A 7,500-nucleotide genomic window follows, 5' to 3' on the forward strand; every position below is an offset into this window, starting at 1 on the left:
GCGAAGGATGAAGAGATGGAGGAGGACGAGAAGAAGAGGAGAAAAGACGGTGGAGGGAGAAAAAGAGAAGGAAAGAAAGGGTAGGAGGGAAACTTCGGCGATACCTCACTCTTTATGTTCGACCAAGTTTGTCTGTTTGTCGTTGTGAGGGAGGAGAAGGAGGAGGAGGAGGAGGAGGAGGAGGAGGATGAGGAGGAGAGTCAAGAAAATGAGGAAAGACTATGATTAAACTTTTTTTCTTTCTCAGGTCTTCAGAAATGTTTAAAGATAATACAAAGTTTAACAATGCTACATATTTGCTGAAGAATTTGTCTTTTAATGTGCGTACTCTGTGTTTGTGTGTGTGTGTGTGTGTGTGTGTGTGTGTGTGGCGAGTTTATTCTTTCTCAAGACGAGTGAACATTACCAAAAAGAGTCGCTTTTTCTCTTTATTCTTGCAGGAATTTTTTTTTTTCGCGGGATGATGATGATGATGAGAGAGAGAGAGACAGAGAGAGAGAGAGAGAGAGAGAGAGAGAGAGAGAGAGAGAGAGAGAGAGAGAGAGAGAGAGATGTGGGGGGGGGAGAATGTGTGTGCTTAAGGTACCTTTCTTTCCTCATTATGCTCTCTTGTCGTTCCCTGTCGGTCTAATAAAATGGTGAAAAGGAGAGGGAGCAGGATGAGGTTAATGACAGGAGGGGAGCGCTGGGGTAGTTTGTGTCGTGTTCGCGGTGTGAGGTGAAGGAAGGAAACATTTTAATTTCAGTGATATGTACACACAATCAGTAAGTGAAATGTGACCAATGTGAAATACAACGTTAATATTATTTCAAGACTTTTTACTTTTAACGTTCATCCCCAAAAATTGATCGTAATTCACAGTATGTTCCACTTCGGTCTCTATTGTTTCTGTCTGACGGAATTTACTGTGATTTTGTTTACCATTTTTGCTCTCCTATCTTATCAGAGTCCATGAACAATTTCCTTGAACAATGTGACTGATTATTAATATTTCGCTTTGTATCCTAAAATATTCCTTTAAGTCTACGTGTTTTTCTTCTCCATACCTTAATCTCGTATTCGCTCTCGATCACCTCCTGAAAATTCTAACCTTTAACCTCTACATATATTTTTCTATGCGTTTATAATGTTTTAATCTACCAGTCATCCGTTAGGCTCGGTTTAATTCAACTGCATTGCTCTTTATGGAATATTTCGTTTCTAATATACATATAATTTATCAATGAAATAATGATTGAAGTCATCAGCGTTAATCTCTCGCAATCCCGTATTTCACTTCCTCCATCCATACTCCCTCTGTTTTCACCTCAACCTTTATAATTTCCTCTGGCTCCCTCAGCATCCCTCTCTCCGCCCCACTCCCCATCCACAGACTATCTCACTCTCTATCCTCAAACTCTTCTCACTCGTCCTGCCACTTTTCTTAAATCCATGGGTGCTTCTTAGTCCTTCAGCCCTTCGAAAGCCAAGTACCCATGTTTTGTTAGCGTTCCTCGAATCTCCTCCTCTTATTTTACAACGATAATTTCTACCTCCCACCTAATTTTGCTCCTTTTCAGCAGTGAGTGTATGATAATATGTGACATGACTGAGCAGAGCGAGGCGGACCATGACTTGACCATTACCTTCCTGACAGTCTCTCTCCGGCACTTGTCTCCTTCACCTGCCTCGTGAGTAACGCCCGTCTCTGTAATCTCATAGTTAACACTCACCTTTCTTTCCCCGGGTGATGTGTCGCGTGGTGTGCTGGGTGAGGAAGTTACGGTGGGGACTGTTGTGGCGGCAGGATTAAACTCAGGTGCGTGGTGAGTGTGACGGCGCTGTTGTTTTGTTATGTATCCTGTTTATTTTCATTTGTCGCCTTTTTTTTTGTCGGAGCTTTTATTTACTGAGGTTTGTTGTATTTTTTGTTTTTCACCCAAACCAAAGTCACTCGATAATGACACTACAATGAAGGCAAACGACAGTGGATGTAGATAAGTGAAGCACAACCTCACTCACTCGTGACAGTTCTCTCTCTCTCTCTCTCTCTCTCTCTCTCTCTCTCTCTCTCTCTCTCTCTCTCTCTTTCAATGTTACCATATGTGGACTCCTTATATTTCAAGCATACGAGACTGGAAAGGCCCTTGAAAATTACCCGTAATTCCAGCGCCATGGAGCCCAGTTTACCTCAGCGTGGTGATCGCGCTTACACCTTTAGTGCATTGTTGCCAGCAGCGGCTACTCCAGTGATCACTTACTAGGACACTCCACATGCTGTATGCTATTTGTTTATAGCTGAAGAAAATTCTACCAGCTTTATGAAATGCAAATAATTCGAGTTCATAATTGTCGAGTGTCACAAGTTGGCGTTCAGAACCAACCAGCAGACAGCTAACAAAGGGCAGAATAGTAATCTTTAGACGCGGCCACCGGCTTCGCTAATACTAGTAACTTTTTTTCCGTTAAATCAATCAGCGATTGCATTTCTGTGGCATTAATTAGAAAGGCTAATGCGGCTAATACAGTGACAACATCGAGGGTAATTAGGCGGAAGAGAGGGAATTGAAGGAGGAAGAGAAGGAGGAAGCGAGAAAAGAAAAAAAATGGAAGAGAAAGAGGATGGGGAAGTGCTTGAGAAAGAAAACTGCAGCAGGAAAGAAAGACGAGAGCGAGAGAGAGAGAGAGAGAGAGAGAGAGAGAGAGAGAGAGAGAGAGAGAGAGAGAGAGAGAGAGGGTGTTGGGTCAGTCTTGAAATATTCATGCCTGTTTGTTGCTATTCTGACCTCACATGACCTTCAGTTTGGGTCAGAGGTCAGCCAGGGAGTCAGGACACAGGTGGGTTTATATATAGTCACTGAGCGTGTGAGGTGTGGCCAAGGAGAGGAAGATGAGGGGAGTGGGAGTGGGGGGCAGAATTTCAAGGAGTGAATGACGTTGTGTAATAGAGTGATAATTAACTTTCTCTCTCTCTCTCTCTCTCTCTCTCTCTCTCTCTCTCTCTAGGAAAAAACTTATCTATTGTTTTCTTTCTCCTTACCATTTAAGTTTCCATCTTTATGCTCTAATTCTGACATTGTGTCCTCTTCCCTCTCAGTCTGTTCGTGTGTGTGTGTGTGTGTGTGTGTGTGTGTGTGTGTGTGTGTGTGTGTGTGTGTGTGTGTGTGCAATACATCCGCTTACAGTATTTTCTCCCCCTTTCCATCTCCTTTAATCTCATTTTTTTTGGTTTTCCTGTGTTCCAGTCTTTAAGATCCTCCTACGTGATTCTTTTCACATTCCTCTATCCTCTTTATATCCCAATTTCCTTTCTGCTTCGTTCCAGCTCTCGCCATTACGGCCTCTATTAAATTCATGACTGCACTGAAGACTCAAGCTTTGGAACTCTCGCTCTCTCTCCTGTCCAATTAGAGACAGCAAACTTAATCTTCCTCTCTCATTCTTCTCCTCCCACCACCAGTCCTGCCAGCACAACCACCACCACTAGCATCTCCTCCTAAGCTTCCTGTCTCCAGTGCCTCTCTTTATCATGTATTACCGAACCTTATAAACCCTCTAAGACACATCTACTTGTCAATATATCCCCCCTCCCTTCTCCTCTAATCAGGGTTCTGGGGGCTCTGTTGTTCTAAGTCGTCGTCACCGTAATCCATTTAAGTCCTCATTGTGTTCTCAGGCTTGCCTTAATCGCTGGCAAGGACACCGGGTGACTTTGTACCTTTGGCTGACATTGGCCTCCTTTCGGGCAATGTCAGCTGTTTATGATACCAGGGAACGGCAAAGAAGCACAATGACGTAGGTGAGGAGAGCGTACCTTACACATTTGTCCTCTTTTGGAGAGAGAGAGAGAGAGAGAGAGAGAGAGAGAGAGAGAATTCTTATCAGCTAATAAAACACTGAAAACAGATTGACAGATACGTGTACATAAAGACAGACTGACAAACGTAATCAGATGTAGAGGTATATTGACAGAACTAAATAAATAAATTGATAAATAAACATACATTTAAGGCAGAGATGAAGAGACAAGACTGGACGATAAAGATACACAGACAGATAGAGAGACATGCACTCAGATAGATGGACAGATAGGGTGGCACAGTGGCAAAACAGACAGATAGGAAAGTAGAATGACATTATAGACAGACAGACAGACAGGGTCTTCACCTCCACGGGTAGGTCACACTCTGGCTCCCTCTTTGTATGTTGAGCACACCTAATTAAAATTTTAATCCGATCTCCCCTCGCCTGTCTGCACCCACACACTTGCTGATTAACACACAGACAGACATAAAAACATACATACACACATACATACATACATACAAACATACATACATACACACAAACAGACATATATAAAAGGATATATAGATTCACACATATATCTATTCTGTTTTGTAATCTACTTGTATTGAACTATTTTATTATTTGTATGAATGGGAGAGAACGAGAACGAATAAAAAGAAATGTGTAAAAGAAAAGACCACACGCTTTAAAAAATACACAAAAGTACAACAACGACTAAAAATTTCCACAAAGAAATCCTTGTTTTCATTTTTTTTTCCAGGGGCTGGAAAATATATCAAAGTTACATAATTCCATGTGTGTGTGTGTGTGTGTGTGTGTGTGTGTGTGTGTGTGTGTGTGTGTGCGCGCGCGCGTTAGGAGCCAAGAAAAAATTGAATCTCTCAAACGTATAGTAAGCAAACAATCAAACACTGTCCAATTCTATCTTATGACCATGTTTGCATTTCCACGGCCTGGAATGGACGTAGCTTACCTGTGAAGGGTGGGTCATATTCCATCACAAGAAATTATGTCTGTCCAGCTGCTCTGTGCCTCTTTGGACATGGCGACAGAATTGTTTGCTCATACAACAATACCTTATATAGCACTGAAGGTGTGTGTGTGTGTGTGTGTGTGTGTGTGTGTGTGTGTGTGTGTGTGTGTGTGTGTGTGTGTGTGTGTGTGTGTGTGTCTATGTCAGCGTGCGTTTGGGAGTGATTTGTATTACAAGCCTTATATATGATTATTTGTCTCATGAGAGAGAGAGAGAGAGAGAGAGAGAGAGAGAGAGAGAGAGAGAGAGAGAGAGAGAGTATTTATTAAACATAAAACTCCGATGAATGAGCTGAATACATATTGCCATCGTTACTCATGTCGAAGCATTAACAGGAATATTTTTAGTATGAATATTTATGTGTTGAATGATGTTCCCCACACTAGGATCGCACCACTCAAGGATCTTTGCTCTCTGGCTCTCATTCGGATTAGATGTGTTTTAGATGATATCTCTGTTTTGGAATATTATGAGGCAAAAATTTAACTCCACTTTGTCGCAGTTAGAGAGACGGCCTGATGACCTGCACTTACAGAATTCACCTTGAGATTTATGTACGATTAGACCATTTTATTGACATTACTAAGGGTCTATGGAGGTCAGAAGATTTATGGCCACAGTCTTTACTATTTTAATCTCCCACATAAGTTTCTGAAGCTGAATAAAATCATCAAATAGTAAGCAGAATGAATATAGAAACGCATCATGTTACTGAAGGTTTGTTTTGTCGGCAGCGTGTTAATTTCTTCATGTCAATCAGCTGATTTTCTTCTCCGACACTGGCTATTATTCAGAGTTCCTGCCTTGTGATTAATCAGAACACGTATCTAAAGTAGAAATCTTCCTTTTCTGTATCGTATCTGGTAAGGTTGAGCAAAAATGACCTTTCTCCATGTCTTTTTTTTTCATAAGAATTGAGAGAATTTCAGTGTTACCCCAACGAACAGCAGTTTTTATGTTGATCTTAGTGAGTCTGGCTTCCGGATTGCGGAGAACAACCAGACTTTAAATGAGGGGAAACAGCCACGCGCGCGACAATGTGGAGCAGCCTGTACACGTCACTGGCTGTTAAAATTAAACCGGCGGCGGCACAGTGGCTTTCTAGAGCACGTCATCAAAGGAAATTGATGAAATATGAATATGTATTAACTGATATTACAGGGTGTAGAGCTGTGTGTGTGTGTGTGTGTGTGTGTGTGTGTGTGTGTGTGTGTGTGTGTGTGTGTGTGTGTGTGTGTGTATGTGTGTGTCAGACGATAAGGACAGCAAAGTATAGGCGTGAAGAAAATGTCACACTGGATTTTGTGTGTTTTTAATCTTATGTGTGTGTGCAAATCAGTCCAGCATGAAGACAAACCATGGTGTTCGAGCTAATGCTAATTGATGATAAGCACACTGACATCGCTGTACCATCATAACGAGGGACGATGAGGACGCTGGGGGAGTCGGAAAACAAGAAATGGTTGGATGGAGAAGAGAGAGAGAGAGAGAGAGAGAGAGAGAGAGAGAGAGAGAGAGAGAGAGAGAGAGAGAGAGAGAGAGAAGGGGGGACGAAAATTAAAAAGAGACTGGAAGGGGGGATAGAAAAGAAGGAAACGTGTGAGAAAAGTAAATGATATGTTTTAGTATTTTGATCTGCGTTCACAATGAATTTTCAAACCAATAAAGTAATATCATCTCTCAAAAGCAAAGTACAAAACAGTTTCATAAAGTAAACCTCCCAAAAGTGAAGGAGAATAAAGGAAAGGTTTGAACTCCATTAATCTTTTTCTGAAACACCTTTTTCTGTGGCGTCTCTCCCTTATGCTCCCCATCGAGGAGATCTGCCGTCCCTCTCTCCCTTTTTATCGTGCACGCACCAGTAGCCATCTGCCGTCATGGGGAACTTGTTTTCTTTCTTCTTCGTTTTTCTTCGAGAATGTGATGCCATTTTTGGGAAATTATGTTTTATGTCGACGTAACTCATTTTCTTCCGCGCTGTAAATTTGGCTCTATTCTTGACGAATTAAGCCGTAAATTCTTGTTTGTTGTTGAGCGTCTTGGTCGCCTATTCAAGTTTATATATTTACACACACACACACACACACACACACACACACACACACACACACACACACACACACACACACACACACACACACACACACACACACACACACCAATACTCCAGAGGCACACCTTTCATTGTCATATACCAAGAGAACGATATTGCTCCTTCCAGCTTTCATCGCCTCCTCCTGTGAGTTATGAAAATCCTTCTCTATTCAAGCAAAGTTTTTTTTTTTTCTTCTCTCGCCGTCTCCCAATCTCTGAAGAAAATGGAATGCTTCAACTGGATTCCGTAAGCAAATTTGGATAGACTTGTGCATTTTCCGATTTCTATTCGCGATTGGCCTGTTATTTTCCGTGTGTGTGTGTGTGTGTGTGTGTGTGTGTGTGTGTGTGTGTGTGTGTGTGTGAACTTCTCCTCCTCCTCCTCCTCTTCCTCCTCAACCTCCTACTCTTTTCATTCTTAACATGTAGCATATTTTCCCATTCCTCTCATTACCCCTCCATACAGCCACAAATGTCAGCTTTTTATCATCATCACCACCATCACCACCACCACCACCACCCCCACCCCCACCCCCACCACCACACTTTCAGCAACGCCAAAAAAATTATCAGCACCCGCAAC

Source organism: Portunus trituberculatus, chromosome 27, assembly GCF_017591435.1.
Source record: "Portunus trituberculatus isolate SZX2019 chromosome 27, ASM1759143v1, whole genome shotgun sequence".
In the NCBI taxonomy this organism is placed as follows: domain Eukaryota; kingdom Metazoa; phylum Arthropoda; class Malacostraca; order Decapoda; family Portunidae; genus Portunus; species Portunus trituberculatus.